We start from the raw sequence: 16830 nt of genomic DNA on the forward strand, positions 1-16830 counted from the left end.
AAAAATGTTTAAGCGAAGCTCCTGTCTTTTGAGTGTGGCTGGTTGGTACAGTAGAGTGAATCAAAGCAAACAGTTGTCTTTCTTGAACAGAAGTTTTGGTTGTTGTATAGAAAATTCTTCTGATGGCCTTCTGTTGATCATCTAGCAAATGTGAATCAAACTCCTTGCCTGTGACACTGAACCTTGTACTACATGTTCCTTCTCAGCCTCCATCTCTGCTCTGCGGGCACAAAACTGAACAAAAGCATCTTTTACCTCCAGGAGTTGATTTTTTTCTCCCTTAAAGCAATTTGCTGTTTTTTCTTTTCTTTCTTTTTTTTTAAGGTTCTCTCTCTGCGGTGTACATCTTAGGACTTTCACTGGAATAATACACATTGGCTATTCTTATGGAAGAAATGACTCCCTGCTTTTTTTCTTCCATTTCCCCCAAAGTCGCTTTGTATTGAGCTGGTCCAGTACAGCCCTCAGCAGCTCTTTGTTTCTTCATTTTGTTCACAGATCTCTTGAGGCATGGATTACAAGCTGTGTGTTGTTTGAATTTCTGCCTTTTGGCAACAAAAAGGGAGTTTAAAAACATGCCAATAGGGCATTTCCTGTACCCCAATAATAAAAAAGTAGGAGAAAGTACTGCTCACTAGAGATCAACAAAACCTTCCATCCACGGCTAAATCTTGGCTTGGATGCTTCTTGGAAACTAAGGAGTGTGCTTTCCTCTTTATGGATTTCTCATTGTAAACATTCCAGATGCTTCCCTATGGTAGAGGGTAAGGCTTGCATTAGAGAGTGTGCAATTACAGTGCCACGTATAAGACACGGTTACATTGGCGGAGCACGTTGTGCTTATTACTAAGTTAATTCTTACACAAATAGTATGAGTTAGTTATTAGATCAAACCGAGGCAAAGTGATTTGCTTAACAAGAAAATTTGTGTAAGGATATGAGGTAGTCAATGGCAGACCAAGGAGGAAGACCCAAGTCTGTGTGATATCACAAACCATGGCCTCACTCTTTCCATTGTCTAGACTGACAATATTTGTAATCATATGAAATATGGTTAAAAATGGACACAGAACCATTTCATATTAGCTCAGGGGTCAAGCGTGCCAGCTTTAGACCAAATTGCTTCTGATCAGTTCTTTGCTTCTGTAGTTATTAGAAGTTACTTGCTTTCTTCATGTCTCAACTTCTTCCTTTTAAAAGTGAATATATTACCACCACCCGTTTACTACGTACTTGCTAAATGTTAGTTATTTCTCTTTTCAAAGCATATGATGGGTTTCCATCAAAATGTCAAGATTTTGATTTCCTGTACAGCTAACTCAGTAATTGTATGTTTAGTTGCCAATAACATTTAGATTAAGGTTGTGTCTATGTGATGCCAGAAGACAAAGTCAATTTGGGAAAATGTGAAACCCGTGACCAATTCAGTTCAAATTTTAGTCATGGTTGCCAAGCGGCATCCTGAGGGACAGAAGCAGCAACTTCTGTTGTGAGTGATGGGGTTTTTGAAAGGTCTTTCAGTTGGCGGTGAGGCGATATTGATGGTTAACTTTATCAAGAAGAAAAAGAAAGGGTAACAGATGGGAATCAAACCATTTTTCAATGAAGTGCTGTGTCTTACACTTACTGCTTTCCCTGAGGGTAATGGAAGGACTTGGAGAAAGTGTGGATATTCAAGGACCTTGCTTCCCAGGGTTACTGTGGGGACTGTGGACATGTCAGGAAAACCTTCAATTGTTCAATAATTGTTTTTCTTGCTGTAAATAGTGAACTGAAGTTCCTTATTGTTTGTCACCTGAAAACATCTCACTGGACTTGCTATGTGAGTACTTTTGATCTATAGAAATGAACCATGGTGCCAACTGGAATTTTTGAATAATTATAAATATTCCATACTATTAAATACCTGTACTTCCATAAAATTGTTGCAATTTTAACATCAAACTTTATTGATCTGTAGAAAGGTAAGAAAATATAGAAAGGCATGAAAACAAACCTAATGATATGTAGAACTGGTGCACTAATTGCCAGTAAAATGTTGCTTTAATTTACTTACATGGATTAAGATGTAGGGTGAAATGAAATTTTGATTATTCACATCACTGTCAAGAGTCAAGTTAGCCACTACTTGATATAACTTTATTTTAGTGTTTGAAGAGTCTGTTCACATAAGATATAATGAACCCAGAATTATATTTACCAGAAAGCTATGTCTGAGAATTTCAAGTCATAACAAGACTAATAATATTATTAAAAATTTAACAATAACATAGAGACTAATTGCAGTTATATGTGCAAAAACAAGATTGTGTTGCTTTTGGTCAGGCAGTTCCTTGTTTGGAATGAGCCATGAGAAGTGATTTATTTTATTTTATTTACTTTTATTTGTGTGTGTGTGTGTGTGTGTGTGTGTGTGTGTGTGTGTGTGGTGAAAGCACAATTGTGTGTATCGGTGGGTGTGTTTTGTATACATAAGTTAGGTGGAGGAGGAGGTTGAGGGTCCAGCTGTGTCACTCTCAACATTATTCTTTTGAGACAGGAACTCACTAAACTTGGAACTATGTTGGTGGCCAGAAAACCCATATGACTTTCTTGTCTCCATCCTCCAGGGTGCTGGGGTGCAGGTATGTGTGGCTAGGTCTGGCTTTTTATATCAGTTTTGGGGATCCAAACTCAGGTGCAAGGCAAATGCTCTTACTCAGTAAGACATCTCCCCAGCTCTCAGGTGTGTTTTGAAGATGATAACCTATGAAAAGACAGAATATGAAGCTTCACAATAGATCTCAGAAGTTGGGTCCCCTGGGGGCACTATTCTGCAGCTCTCAGGAAAATGTCTAATCTGCTTCGAGGTAAAGACTGATATTTCATATGATAAATGAAATGCCTTCTCTACTTGTGAATAAAAGTTTTGGAACTGGCTGCTGAAGTAGAAATGATGGCGAAATCATAGTTCTTATCCAGACCTATACCTACCTTGCTTCCAGCCTCTGACTGATTCAATGAAGCAGGTGAGGCAGCGCAGGTCCTGCCCACCTGCCTAGACCCAGCCAATCCCTTTATTTATAACAATCATAACAAACCAAACTATCCATCTTGTCTCTAAGGTAGCTTGGGAGTTCAAGTCCGTTGAATCCACAAGTACCACTTGCAAAATGTTTGTGATTTAGGATGGCTAAACCACACACGCTAACGTGTGCATAAATTGTGGTGTCAAGTCCATGGTCTGTCCCCGAGGTGACTGGGTGAAGGCCATGTTAACAGGTGTGGTCTATCATTGAAATCAGTGGCTTATACTTCTTTACCTAGCACCCCCATGTCTGAACATAAATTTTTAAGCATGAGAAATGATACCAGAGAATGCATCGCTCTTTGTTGCAGGAAAGGAGAGCATGAACACACTTCTCCTCTAAGTCTCCAATTCTTCCAATGAATCTGATGCGTGGGATGAAGAGAGGATAATAAAGTCAATCAGCAGAGAAGGGCTGGGTCCACTGTCCCTTTGGCAGCACCATTTTCTACATCGTAAGTATGGTTTTCTATTCAATGGATGAATTGCAGAGTCCTAGGAGCCATGTGGTAGCAAGCTTAAAGCAAAGAGCACTAGCTTAATGTGGCATCTTCTAGTTTCTCGTTTAACCATCTGGTGACATGTATGATGGGGAGGTTCTTTATTTCCCCTCATCTCAGAAGCCATGGACATTCTGGCCAAGGAACTGGGTCTATGGATCTCTATCTAGCACACTGGGCTTTCTGTTATTTTATCCCTCCTTTCTGGAATTCTGAACACAAACCCATAAGTTGTTAATTTGTGTCCATTTTCATATTCAATTAATATATCTTGAAACTTAAGAGGTATTTATAGTTAATAATTTTTCTTGTAAGGTAATTGTGGAGGCTTGACTGAGGACTGTTGACCATAGGCTCATGGGTTTGAGTACTTGATTTCCTGTTAGTGGTGTTGTTTGGAGAGGTGAAGCCCTGCCAGAGGAAGTATGTCACTGGAGGGCAGGCTTGAGAGTTTACAGTCTTGACCACATCCAGTTCCACTCTCTGCTCTGTGTTCGCAGCTGAAGATGTGACCTCTCAGCTTCTTACTCTAGTCACCTGCTACAATGACCCCTCTGTCATTCTGAACTCTCCCTCTGGAAATGTAAGACCAACAAACCTGTCTTCTGTAAGTTGCTTTTGGCTATGGTGTTTTATCCTAACAACAGAGAGGAGTTACTAATATAGAGTGAGTAAGCAAACTAGAAAAAACTCGAGCTTCAAAGCTATCAGACATACACATGGAGATAACTTATTGGCAGAATCACTTCATAACGAGTCAAAGGAATCTAGGATACCCTGGCATTTGTCTACTCCATGGAGACGGATTTTTTTTTTTTTTTTTTTTAGGACACAATTATATCTTTTATCAGTTTTGTAAAAATTTTTCAAAGACAAATTTGTGCAGGATAGAGTAAAATTTCTCTGCCTGATATTGCGAGGCTTAACAGGCTTAAAAGCATGGGGGTTATCATGTCCATCTTTCTGGAGAACAGATTTTTTATATCTGTTTGGAATATTTTTCTACAGTGCAAACAAAAATATTGGCTTTCTGAAGTGCTTCTTAAATCAACCTTTTTGTTTCTACTGGAGCAGTACTTTGAGATAGAGCTTTGGCTGTGTTGCTTAAGCTGTCCTTGAACTTGAAATATTCCTATGTCAACTTCCCAAGTAGCTGGGGTTATAAGCATGTAGCACTGTGTCTGATTCACTAGGGTTCTTAATTTTAATACTCAAACTACTTTATTTCTCATATGTATCAGACAGTAGTGAGCCACAAAATAAATAACCTTTATAACTCACTGAGCTTGGCTTTTCTGGCAAATCACATCCGGATGGAGAATAAATCAGTGACATGCTGTCTCTTCCTCAACTCATGCAATGAACGAATTCACTGTTGGGGATGGGTGGGGGCAGCAACCGTGGGTATGGAGGAACACATGTTTCAAATATCAACAAGAAGAGAGAAAAGAAAAAAAAAAGGGAAAGGACAACAGCTACTAATCTCTTGAGTTCACTTTCTGGGAAAAGTTAGCAGCTGAGTAGGTTTTTACAGTCCCTGTCCACACGCTTGGGGTTCATGTCACTTCCAGTGGTCACTAGATTTGTATATCTATGGATCAATGGAGCTGTGTGTTTTTGTCATTCACAGTGAAACATGGAAAAGATTCCCGTCTGGCAAAATGGCTTTGGTATTTAGGCTCATAAGGTATAAAGACAATAACTTCGGAAAAGGATGCATATTTAATGTGCTGATTGGGGGACTGAAAGGTGGAGCTGTCTGCAACAGTCTCAGATGCAGAATTATGGAAGGTGCTGAGTGCCAGCTCAACAGTACCCTCATAGGCACTTTTCGTTCATTGCTCTGCAGCACATGGTATATTTTGTTTTCTCCTGCTAAAGAATGTGGAGTGATTTGAAGAACAAGTATCGGAGGCAGTGACAACCCACACATGTGGAATTTTGAAGACTTTTGCAGATTGTGTAGAGCTGGTGCTGTTCCACAGCAGAGTGGGAAATTATTATAGCAGACCCCAAGATTGTAAAAGTTAAAACACAAAATAGCTAAATTATGGGGCCCAGCAAAGCATGTAAGGATCAGCTGAGTCATCACACACATCTCTATCATTTAGCATTCAAATGGGCCATTTGGGTAAATATTTTTTATCATCTCATTGCTATAGTAATTCCTTGAAATGGGCTGATAATTTTATTTTCACAGTGGGTGATTATATGTGGATCAAAGGAATAGAAGAGAGTCTAAGATTTCTATTTGTAAGACAAAGAGTTTACCACAATTTATTTGTTCTACCTTATTAATTATATTAATCTTATTCTGTTTAATTTCAGTTTTAAACATAGGGTCTACAGTTTACGTGTGTGTGTGTGTGTGTGTGTGTGTGTGTGTGTGTGTGTGACTTAAAATGTGCCACTTTCAGCTACACGTCTATATGTTTTTGTTTTGTACATTTTGAAGCTTTTTAAGTTGGGATATTAAAATTTAATCGTGGTGTATTTTTATTATTAGTGAACCAATTCAACCTAATACAGTGCTCTTTTAACTTAATAAAAGACTTTGAATACTATGTTGCCTGAGCAATGTTGCTGGGTTGCTTCTTTTATGTATGTTCGATTAGTTAAAATAGACACAGCCTTTAATGGATGGCTTCCTATCTCAGCGTCCAGCTGTATTCTCAATAAGCAGTAGCTCTTGCATTGTTGCTGGCTTTTGTGTTAAGTCAGCTAAGGCATTGCAAACATGCACAGAGGAATCAGACTGTTACCATCCAACACGAATCTGTTTAAAACTGTCTAAATTCATGACTCTCTAACAGCTTTCCTCTTTTGTGTCCTTATGGTTGGAGAAACTGGAGCAGCACTAAGAGGCTAAGGGATGTAGTGCGCCCTGCATGATGGGATCTCAGGCCAGGAAAAGAGTAGAAATAAAATGTAGCTTTAGATCACAGTGAGACAGTGAGTCTCCTTTACCTGGGATCCAACCTTAGCTGGCTGACCAGCTTCAGTCAAAGGGACACAGTAGTGAAGGAGGAGATTAAGCATCTGTTGATTTAACGAAGGGAACAGCAGTCTTTTATTAATTTTCTGGGGTAAGCTAAAGTTTGGTAGTTGTTCACTCATTATGGGTCTGGTTTCCTTGTTGTGTACAAGCATGCAGACCCTGGGATTTTCAGGGTAACGTATGACAACTTAAGTCAGGAGTTGCTGAGATGCATGTCATTTTGCATGAATGTCTTGGCCATGCAATTTTGTTTGGGCCTTAAAATAAGCCTAAGGGATTGTGGGGGCTTGAACTACAGAGAAAACATAGAGGTGATGTATGTGAAACATGTCTGCTTCAGAGGACAATAGGTCAAATCACATAGCTTTTGCTATAGTGTTGGCTAAAACATTCCAGTGGCCAACATGTCTATGTTCTGCTAAATAGGCTCTGACTGAAGAGTTCAGACAGCAGAGAAGGAAGGCAGATGCAATACCATTTTCCCTGTTTCGTCCAAGTGTTATCTCGAACAGTCTAGGGGGATGCAAATAATGTATTGTTCAGCTATGTGACCTCCAGAATCAGTAATTTTCTTCAGCCTACAAAGTAAAATGTTATGATTTTGCAAAAAATAAAAAATAAAAAAAAAATTGTCGTCCATCTGAGTTGACTTGGGCGGGGTTCCTGAGAGCATTTTTACAGGAAAAGGCATTTCCTCAGTCGTAATTACCTCTTGTTATAGTTGTCATGTGCAGCCCTGTCAAACCCCACTCGTTTAAGCTTGGCTTCGGCACAAGGTGTTGCCGCTCTGCAAAGGTTCTGGCCTGGTGTTTAACGACAAAGCTGCTGAAAGCTTGCTTTCAATGGGTAACAGGCTAAGGGCTCAGAGTTTATTTGGTTTTGGTCCCCTTGTGATAGTTCCTGCCTGTCTCCGAGTCATAGCAGTCCCGGCTTCTGTACTGAGCCTTGCTGGTGATGGGAGAGTGGCTTTGTTTGGTCAGTGGGATCACTACACACTCATACATTCTCAAGCGTGTGCACTCCCGTTCTTTCCTGACACACTCATTTTCATACCATCGAATCCCCTCTTACAGGTTCTTGCCTACTTCGCATTTTTTGGGTTCTCATGTTTAAAACTTAGCTGACATGTTCTCCTGTGTAACATGCTGAGCACTGTTAAGAGACTGCAAGAGATAAAAGATCCCAGCTACAGAGAGACTGTGAGTGGTTTTAGGGCTGACGTCTTGGAGAACAGTATGCACACCTAAAGCTATCATCTGGGCAACAGGCAGGTAGAGGCAACAGTGCCTCGCTCAGGAGGAGCCCTTGCTGATTCCTTCCCTCACCGAGGTAACTAGCACACAGAACTTCCTCATCATCAGCTACTCCCTGGACTTGAAACTTCATTTCTGTGTAACACATCAAATGACATACTTTTAAGAATATGCTCAATTTGCAAATGACATTTTTGTTTTGAGGGGGTGCCTGTCCATATCTATTACTATTTATACCAGAGGTGGTAGTTACCATCTTACTGAGTTGTTTTTATATGTCCAGTGTTCCTACATACTCATGTCACATTATTGTAAGCCCATCCAATGTGGCACAGACATTGTTTGTAGTAGATGAATGGGGAAAGTGAGGTTCATGTAGCTTATCAGTGTTAGAGAACATAGTTAAAGCAGTTTTTTTTGGCTCTGATGTACTCAGTCATTATTGCTCAAAGAAGGCCCCAGCTGTGAAACTGCCATACAGCAGGTCAGAGAAGAACATGGTGGCAAATCGTGCTTTTTTGGGAAAAACAAAAACTCAGAAAAGCAGGGAGGAAGCAAACCAAATATTTCCCACACACTCCATTCTCCCCTGGGGAATGTACAAGGGCTGTGGTACTTTACTGAACAATAGTGTGGATTGGTACTGTAGTTAGCCACTCAGATCTTGTAATCCAGTAAGCCTGAAAGCAAATTTACGGTTGTTTAACCAGACTGTGTTAGTACCACGTAATCTGGATGTGGGAGTCAGCTGTTTATGAAAATTTCCTTGGAATCCTGGCCTCTGTAAGATGTTACTGTGGGGGATAAGGGATGTGAGCCATCAGTCATGTGGAAGCTGGGCTTGGAGATACCGACTTACTTCCAGGGACAAAGTGCTGAGGAGTGTGGTCTCAGAGAATTTGGGGACACTTTAGGAGACTTTGCTTATTGCCTCGCACCATTTTATAGTACAGAACTGTTTTCTTGCTGTTTGGAAAGTTTCCTTTTTAATAACTCAGCAGGAGATTGTATCTTTTGTGGAAGAAATGATCAACTACATCAAGACCTCCGTTTGTAATAAAATCCTTGCCAGGCTTGAGTTAATAGGCCTCCAAGGAAGAACCACTTAAAATAGAATGGGACAAACTGCTAAATAATCTACTGTCCAGCATAATCTATTGCTCTTAAGGGAGAGAGGACAGATTGTTTTGGTGTGAGTTTTCCATCTCCAATGTCAATAACCCAATGTCAGGATGAAGCTGTGGAACTCACAGACTGCCTTAACATGCCCTGTGCATCCAGCCTTCCTTCCCCATGCTCCCCTCTGCTCCTAGGGTGTTCTCCCTAAAATCTGTAAAATGCACAGACATCAAAGTCCTTTTAATAACATCGGGGATGGAAAGGAAGGTAGTAATGCACCACAGAAATGAAATGGACTGTGGACCACAGAGACAGCACCATCGGCTGTTAGTTTTTGTTCAACTAGGATATTTTTACATACTTATGACATATCAGATAGATTGGCATAGATGCCTGTTGGGGTAGGAAGAGGAAAGGATTCAGTGAGATTTGCAGTTCAATATTCTATTTGAGTTCCACATCATCTTTATTGTAACTGCTCTCCTTCATTTTCCCTCTCTATGAATTTGGTTTAGCTACACTCGAACATAGCCAGGCTAGAAACAGTGTTGCTGGGTATTTCCTTAGTGGTAAGACTTAAATGTTTTCAATTGTCCAGCTGAGAGAATCCTTGGTATATGCTCATTATTTTCTTTAAAGACTTTTGGAGGAAAATATTTGCTGTCCAACAACGTGGCCATAGGAAGATGGAGAAGTTCCTTTGGGTAAAAGTTTTCTTCACTTTGGCATTGTTGAACTTGAAGCATGATAACTCAGCATGGCTGGATGTTCAGCAGATTCCTCAGATGTCCTGTTTGATGCCAGTGATATCCACAGAGCTCGCCCCAAACAAGACATTTTCTACCATCTGTCGGTTATCTCTTGGGGAGGGTGAAGCTCTCTTGTCAATAACCATCTAGTTTAAAGTCTCTAAACTGTTTGATGACTTAGACAGAGTAGGCAATAACAACTTAATTTCAGAACAAGGTAGACCTTACATGTAAGTGGAAGTTTTGGCTCTGTGTTTTATTATTTAATATAGTAATTTGATAAAAATTAAAATTTCATTTTAAAGTTGACAATAACATGAAAGGAAAATGATTCAACTGTGGAAGAGTCACAAAAATGAAATTGATATCCTCTAAGGCTTAAATTCATTTTTTGATGAAGTGAAGCAATGATCTCTCACCCACTGAAAAGTTTTTCCTGGGAGAATCTTCTTGACTTTTCGTTATAGAATCATGGAACTTAAAGTCTGTATGAGTTAGGGTTTTATTGCTGTGAAGAAATGCCATCACCATGGCAACTCTTATAAAGGAAAACATTTAATTGGGGCTGGCTTACAGTTCAGAGGTTCAGTACATTATCACCATGTTGGGAAGCATGGTGGCATGCAGGCAGACATGGTGCAGGGGAGGTAGCTGAGAGTCCTACATCTGGATCTGTAGGCGGCAGGAAGTGACAGCTACACTGGGCACGGTTTGGGATTCAAAGTCCACCGGCTAGTGACACACTTCCTCTAACAAAGTCACATGTACTTCAACAAGGCTACACCTCCTAATAGTGCCACTTCCTGTGGACCTACGGGGGGCATTTTTTATTCAAACTACTACGAAGCCTGTAGGATTCCACAGTGATGAGTATGTGGGAGTGCTAGGGGAAAAGGATGAAGCATTGCTGATGGATTCCTGTTCCTTCCTACTTCAGCCTATTAGCCTGAGTATTGAGATGCATATGGCTTAATTATGGAAAGTCCACAGTAAACTATAGCACAGGCATAATCTGGGAATTACATACAGGGGCACACAGAAGTTAGCTATAAATGTTGTCTTTTCCAAGTAGGACCTCTTGGAGAAATGCTTGATTTTGAGCTAGGGCAGGGAAAATACGCAGCGAACGTAGAGGATCTTAGGGCGCCAGAAAGCAAGAAAAGTAAAAGGCAAAAAGAGCATGTCAATAATAAGACAAAACGGTGAGAATCTATGTGAGTCAACATAAAAGAACTGCCAATGGTCGGAGTTCCAACAATGTGAGTGAAAATAAATGCATGAAATATCATTGTGATCCACAGACATTAAAAAATATCTGTGAGTTTGTAATGATATAACTAAATGACCTATTCATCAATGAGCGGAGGATGATTGGCAAATCTTCCCAACAGAAGGATGCTAAATAGTGAATTAAAAAAGCATGAGAGAATGGGAAAGATGACAATACTTCAGCAATACTTATAAGGGTCACAGGTGAAGCTAAAATTCGTGAGTGAAACACTAAGGGTCAGAGAATGTTTGTTTGACCTCCCAAATATTTAATTCCTGTGAATTTACACTCACTTACAAGGCATTTGGTATACCTCCTGCCAGCAGGAGCTTCGCTTTCCTCTTTGTGAGGATAGATGGCTAGATTTTGAGTGACTTGCTTCTAAGGAATCTAGTATGGAAAAGGAAAAGTAGTGTCTGGGATGAAAACATCTGACAGATGTTACCTTCGCTGTGGATGAAGGTTAGTATCACAATGATAATCTGTGTTAATACCATGTAACTTTGACTTGATGCAATGAGAAAAACAATTTACCTATGTGGAGCATCTCCCTGAATCCAGGCAAAGCATAAGGAAACATCAGCAAACTTATAGCCGAGTATCTTTCTACAAAATAACAGACTACCACCCATCATAGAGAAAGAGTAAAACCGTCAGGGATTGCAGAGAGAGAGAGAGAGAGAGAGAGAGAGAGAGAGAGAGAGAGAGAGAGAGAGAGAATGTCATATGGTTATTTGCATAAAATCTTTGGAAAAAGGGCATTACTGGAAAATCTGAAGAAATCTAGAAAAGTCTATAGTGAAGTGTACTATGGCTAATTGCTTGGTTTTGATAAATGTACCACAGTTACATAAGATGCTAACATCAGGGGCACATAATTAGAGGGTATAAGGTGACCCTATTACTAGCCTACAACTTTATTAGGAAACTAATATTTTTCTAAATAAAGCAGAAATTAAGAAAATCAAAGAAATCTACTCCTTACATATTTTCTGGATTCTTCTATGTTCAGAATACTTGTGAATATAATCACTTTGCTGTAGAGTATTATCCTCAAAAACTGATCAATTTATTTCCCATGACCTAGCAAATGAATTCTTTTGGGTACTTCCAACCTGTGTATGCTCAGTGTCCCTCACTGTGGGGGTGAGGAAAATCAAATTCATAATGAGATGCCACTTTGTGTCGTTTTGGTTATTACTAAAGGGAGAACACCCTCCCCTCCACCCCCCCTCTTCCTGGTTGCCCAGAAATAATAGTGTTTGATAGAACAGGGAGATATTGGAACCATTGTGCACTGCTTGTGGAATGTAATGTTCTAGGGCTGCTATGAAAAATGGTATAGAGTCTCCTCAAGAAATTAGGAATAGAATCACCACATTCTTTAGCAACTCTTTCTGGGTATATAGCCAAGAGAATCAAAAGAAAGGGTTCCAAGAGAGATTGGTACACTGTGTCCACAGTAGAATTGTTTGCTAGTAATTGATCTGCCATGGAGATGAATGAAGAGTCTATACGTGGGTGAAAAGATAAAACACAATGATGTATACAAGCAGTCCAGCATTACCCTGTTACTTTTTTTTTAAATCATGGATGAACCTCAGAGACATTATGCTAATTGAAGCAAGTTGGCCACAAAATGATAAATACTCTGTGCTCCCAGTTGTTTAAGGTATTTGGATTAATCAGCTCACAGAGATACAAAGGGGAATGGTGGTTTCCAGGGGGCCGGGGAGGAGGGAATGAACACTTAGGTTTAAGAGGTGAAAAGCTTCAGTATAGGATGACGGAAAAAGTCTGGTGATGGTGGCTGAGCAACATGGATGTATTTGATGCTATTGGGCTGTGTGTTTACAATGATTAACACAGCATATATGCATATTTTACCACAAAAAAGCAGCTAAGATAATTATTTTTCCCATAGGCCAAACACACCTACTTTGTTTATAACTCTGTCCTGGTTATTTTTTTGTCGACTTGACACAAGCTAGAGTTATTTGGGAAGAGGAACCTCAAATGAGAAAACACCTCTAACAGATTGGCCTGTAAGCAAATATATGGGGCATTTTTTTGGCTAATGATTCATGGGAGGGCCCAATTCACTGACAGGGGTGCCATCAGTCTTGAGTTGTATGAGGAAGCAGGCTGAGAAAACCATGGGGGGCAAGCCAGTAAGTAGTGTTCCTCCATGGTCCTGATTCAGTTCCTGTCTCCGGATTCCTGCTTAAGTTCTTGCCCTAGCTTCCCTCCTAGATGATAGATGTGGAATGGAAGTGTAAGCCGAACAAACCCTTTCCTCCCCAAGTTGCTTTTGGTCATAGTCTTTAACATAGCCACAGAAAACGAACTAGAGCAAGTATCTATGAACTTAACCCAATAGAAGCTTCTCGGGTACTGCTTTGTGAAATTTTCTGGTGGTTTAGTATACATCCTGATTGCTATTGAATTCAGCTTAAAGCATGCTTTCCTAACTAGATATTGCTCTGTTGAACAGAACACTAGAGATGGGATACAGTCCTGGGATGCTGGTTGATTTCCAGGGATTTTCACTGGTGAAATGCAGCTTGCAACATGCCAAGTACGCAGAAAAGGTGTAACAGGCCTGGAAGAAGTAAAGTCATTCTAAAGAGACACTTTGTATTGCTCAGTCTGACTATTGGACTGTTGAAATAATGGACCCTAAAGAAATGGGAATTTCCCCAGGAATCTCATTCTGGGAGAAGGAAGAGCACCAGGCCGAGGGGGAAGATATTTCACACAATTCTAATAATGTGTGAGATCACTTTACAGGACTAGGTTGAAGCCCAGACTATGATGGGCCAGTTGTGGGTGGGACAACACCTTAATGGGTCTACTTAGAAGTCTATAACCTTGGCCCTCTATTTGAACTTTGATTTCACTTCCGGACCTGAAAGATGGTTTCAGTGGACATCTTTGTTCTTCTTCCTAATGTGACCACATTAAATAAATCTCTTTCTGCTCTCCACATTCAGTTTGTCTCTTTTTAATAGGTTTATTGAGGACAAGTGGCAACACTTGACTTGGGGCACATGTTGTGATTCTCCAACTTTGGTAAGTGAATGGCAGCCTTGAAATGAAAAAGGCACATTTGGGGGTGTGTCTGACCATGCAGCCGGAAGCCTCAGTCTTGGTCACCATTCACACTCAGTAGGTCATGTCTCAGCGGTGCTGGCTGAGGCAGTAGTGGGCAATAGGGGCTCTATTGGTGCTGTCCTTTTCTCAGTAAGTATGCTGAAATGCAACCCCAGCATTTGCTGAATGCCACAGGTAGAGGATTGGAATTGGAGTCACACTGCCATTTGATAATCCTAAGAAATTTTAGATTTGGTCCCATGCATTGCTGTGATACAGTAGTGATGCTGGTCAACTCTAGCCACATGTAGTATCTCAAATTTGATAAGGGTAAGAAACTATTACTTGTCCCTGTTTCTTGTGTTCTCAAGCTACATTTTTATTTTCTTGATTGTCCAGTGCTGAGCAGTGTCCTTTTGGTGAAGGACATTGGCTCGCTGGCTACTCAGCAATTTCAACTCACAGTCCTTTTCTATTTTCTCTCTGAAATGAAGGGGAGAGAGTGATAATTGTTCGTGGTGACCTTTGGTAAATATCATCGATGTTTGTGAATGTTGCCTTAATATACCATTCACAGAGGCTTGGCACATAGTTGATGCTCAATAAATGACCTCATGTAGCATGCAGCAGCAGCTTGTGAAAAGTCAATAGGAAGTTAGATGACCTAATACAGGGTCAGCCTGATAGCAAATATTTCTGGTTCCGAGGTCATATGGTCTCTGTCACAGCTATCCTACACTGCTGATGAGGTGCAAAAGCAGCCATAGGCAAGGGCTAAAGGAATGGACATAGCTGTTTCAATTATCTTTATAACAAAGAAATGGGCCCAGCTTAGCCTTTGGGCTGTGGTTTCCATTTCTAATAACCTTGTCTTTAGCTGGTTCCTGTTGTTTCATCTTTGAGGCCATGGCTAGCTAGAAAAAGGCTTTTAGATTAAGGGTGAATTTAAGCAGAAATATATGAGCACTTTATTCCTAGATACACAGGTAAAATAAATGGAAATAATAACAGAAGACCAAAGCACAGTTTAGTGACAGACATAGAGGATATAAAAACATAGGCCTCATAGTAATGACTTTTACAACGAAAATGAAAAATTTTTGCTATGTTTCTTTTGAAGATAGGAAAACAACATTAATATTGACTAATTGCTATTTTTGTTATTTTTTTTTTTGCCTCATATTATTTTGTCTAAACTCCTGGACAATTAGGATCTATGCTTCATTATGCAGGTGAGGATTATACATGTGGATCTTCTGCTGTAAGAACTCAGATGATTAAAGTCCATGCTAAACCCTTGCTTGTATCCTCCTAATACTTGTGGGGGAAGCTGAGGAGGTGACTCTCCACCGGGTGGCCCAAACCCAGCTTTTGCATATATAGGGATTCTCTTGTTTTCTACACAACAGGCATATTTCTGCTAATGGTGAAGCATTGTGTTTTCTTAGTTTATATTCCTTGGTGCAGTATTTGCTGAGTATGGACTCTGGCTGAGCACTGTTGCAGAGTAAATTTAGGGTCTTTTGGGTAAGGCAAGGAAGAAAACAACAAAGATCTCTGTCGTTAAGTCACTTGCTTTCAGCAGGGAGGGTCAGGGAGAGAGCAATAAGCATAAAGTAGGTTGAACAGAATGTTAGTAGATGATAAGGATCACGAGGAAGAGAAATAGAGAACAGGAATGGGGAGTAGAGAGGTTTCAGCATGTATGTGTGAGTGCATACCTGTGTGCGTTGATGGGGGCTTGGAGGACTTTTGTATTAATTAGTGTGATCAGGTCAGCAGAGTTGTCCTTGTCCTCACTGAAGTCACACTGGAGCAAAGACTTGAAGGAGTTGAGGGAATAGGTAAGAGATTTTCACATGAACAAGGACTGCCAGGACAGGCTGGTCTTTTGTATTTCTGGACAAGCGAGTCATTTGTGGCTATAGCACCAAGTGAGGGTAGACTTGTAGTAGGGGTGGATGGACTGTCCTCAGGGTCTGATTGCAGGTAGATACCAAATTCATCCTTAGGACTCTGGCTCTTGGAGAGTCACTCCTGGTGAGACACAGAAGTCTTAAAAAGTGACTTCTGACTGCTGTGCCCAGAAGAGACCATAGCATCCAATAGTAACAACCATGATACCATTTATAAGTGCTTTTTTATTTTCATACCTATGAGATATGAAGGTGACTGTGGTCACCCTGTGACATTGGAGGTGATAAGAAAAGCCAGATACCAGTTAGATTTTGATATAGTGCCAGTAGAATTTTATGATAGATTGGGTATAGATTGTGAAGGAAAATAGAGTAAAAAATGATGCTTAGGCTTTTGGCTTGAGTCATGGGTTAAGAGAAATATCCTATATACAGGAGTAAAAACACAAACGGATGTAAAAAATGATAGCCCATAACAGTAACCCCTGGTTTCATATTGCACTTTCACACTGTCATTTGAGAATGCTAACAGGATTTTTTTCCCTTGTCTAGAGACAGCAACTTTTTGTAAAACCTATCTGCAATGTGACATTCTCTGGCCTTACTCTTGGGCGTATCTCCTCAGCTGGTTTCTATCAGAAGCTCATCGCCTGAGATGGCTCAGATTCTCCAGCCTTGCACTGCCTCATTTTGAGATGAAAGTAAGTGTTGCAAGTGGAATTAGTTCTGGAATTGCTCTACTCAGGAATGAATGTGCCCTGAACATTCATTTTCCTGTATGAGCACCTGAGGAATGATCATAAGATCACTGTTGGTTCATTCTCAGTGTTCCAGAGCACTCTATGGGCCCAAAACTTTGATAGGT

General features: G+C 40.3%; 1 long non-coding RNA gene across 1 annotated transcript; it reads left to right on the forward strand.

Annotated features, from left to right (window-relative positions):
* Positions 1–2539: 2539 nt before the first annotated feature.
* LOC131894400 (uncharacterized) lies at positions 2540–4168 on the forward strand. The gene is made up of 3 exons (XR_009374908.1): positions 2540–2624; positions 3379–3522; positions 4068–4168. It is a non-coding gene; the product is annotated as an uncharacterized LOC131894400 (long non-coding RNA).
* The last annotated feature ends 12662 nt before the right edge of the window (positions 4169–16830 follow it).

The sequence above is a fragment of the Peromyscus eremicus genome, chromosome 17 (assembly GCF_949786415.1).
Source record: "Peromyscus eremicus chromosome 17, PerEre_H2_v1, whole genome shotgun sequence".
Classification (NCBI taxonomy): Eukaryota; Metazoa; Chordata; class Mammalia; order Rodentia; family Cricetidae; genus Peromyscus; species Peromyscus eremicus.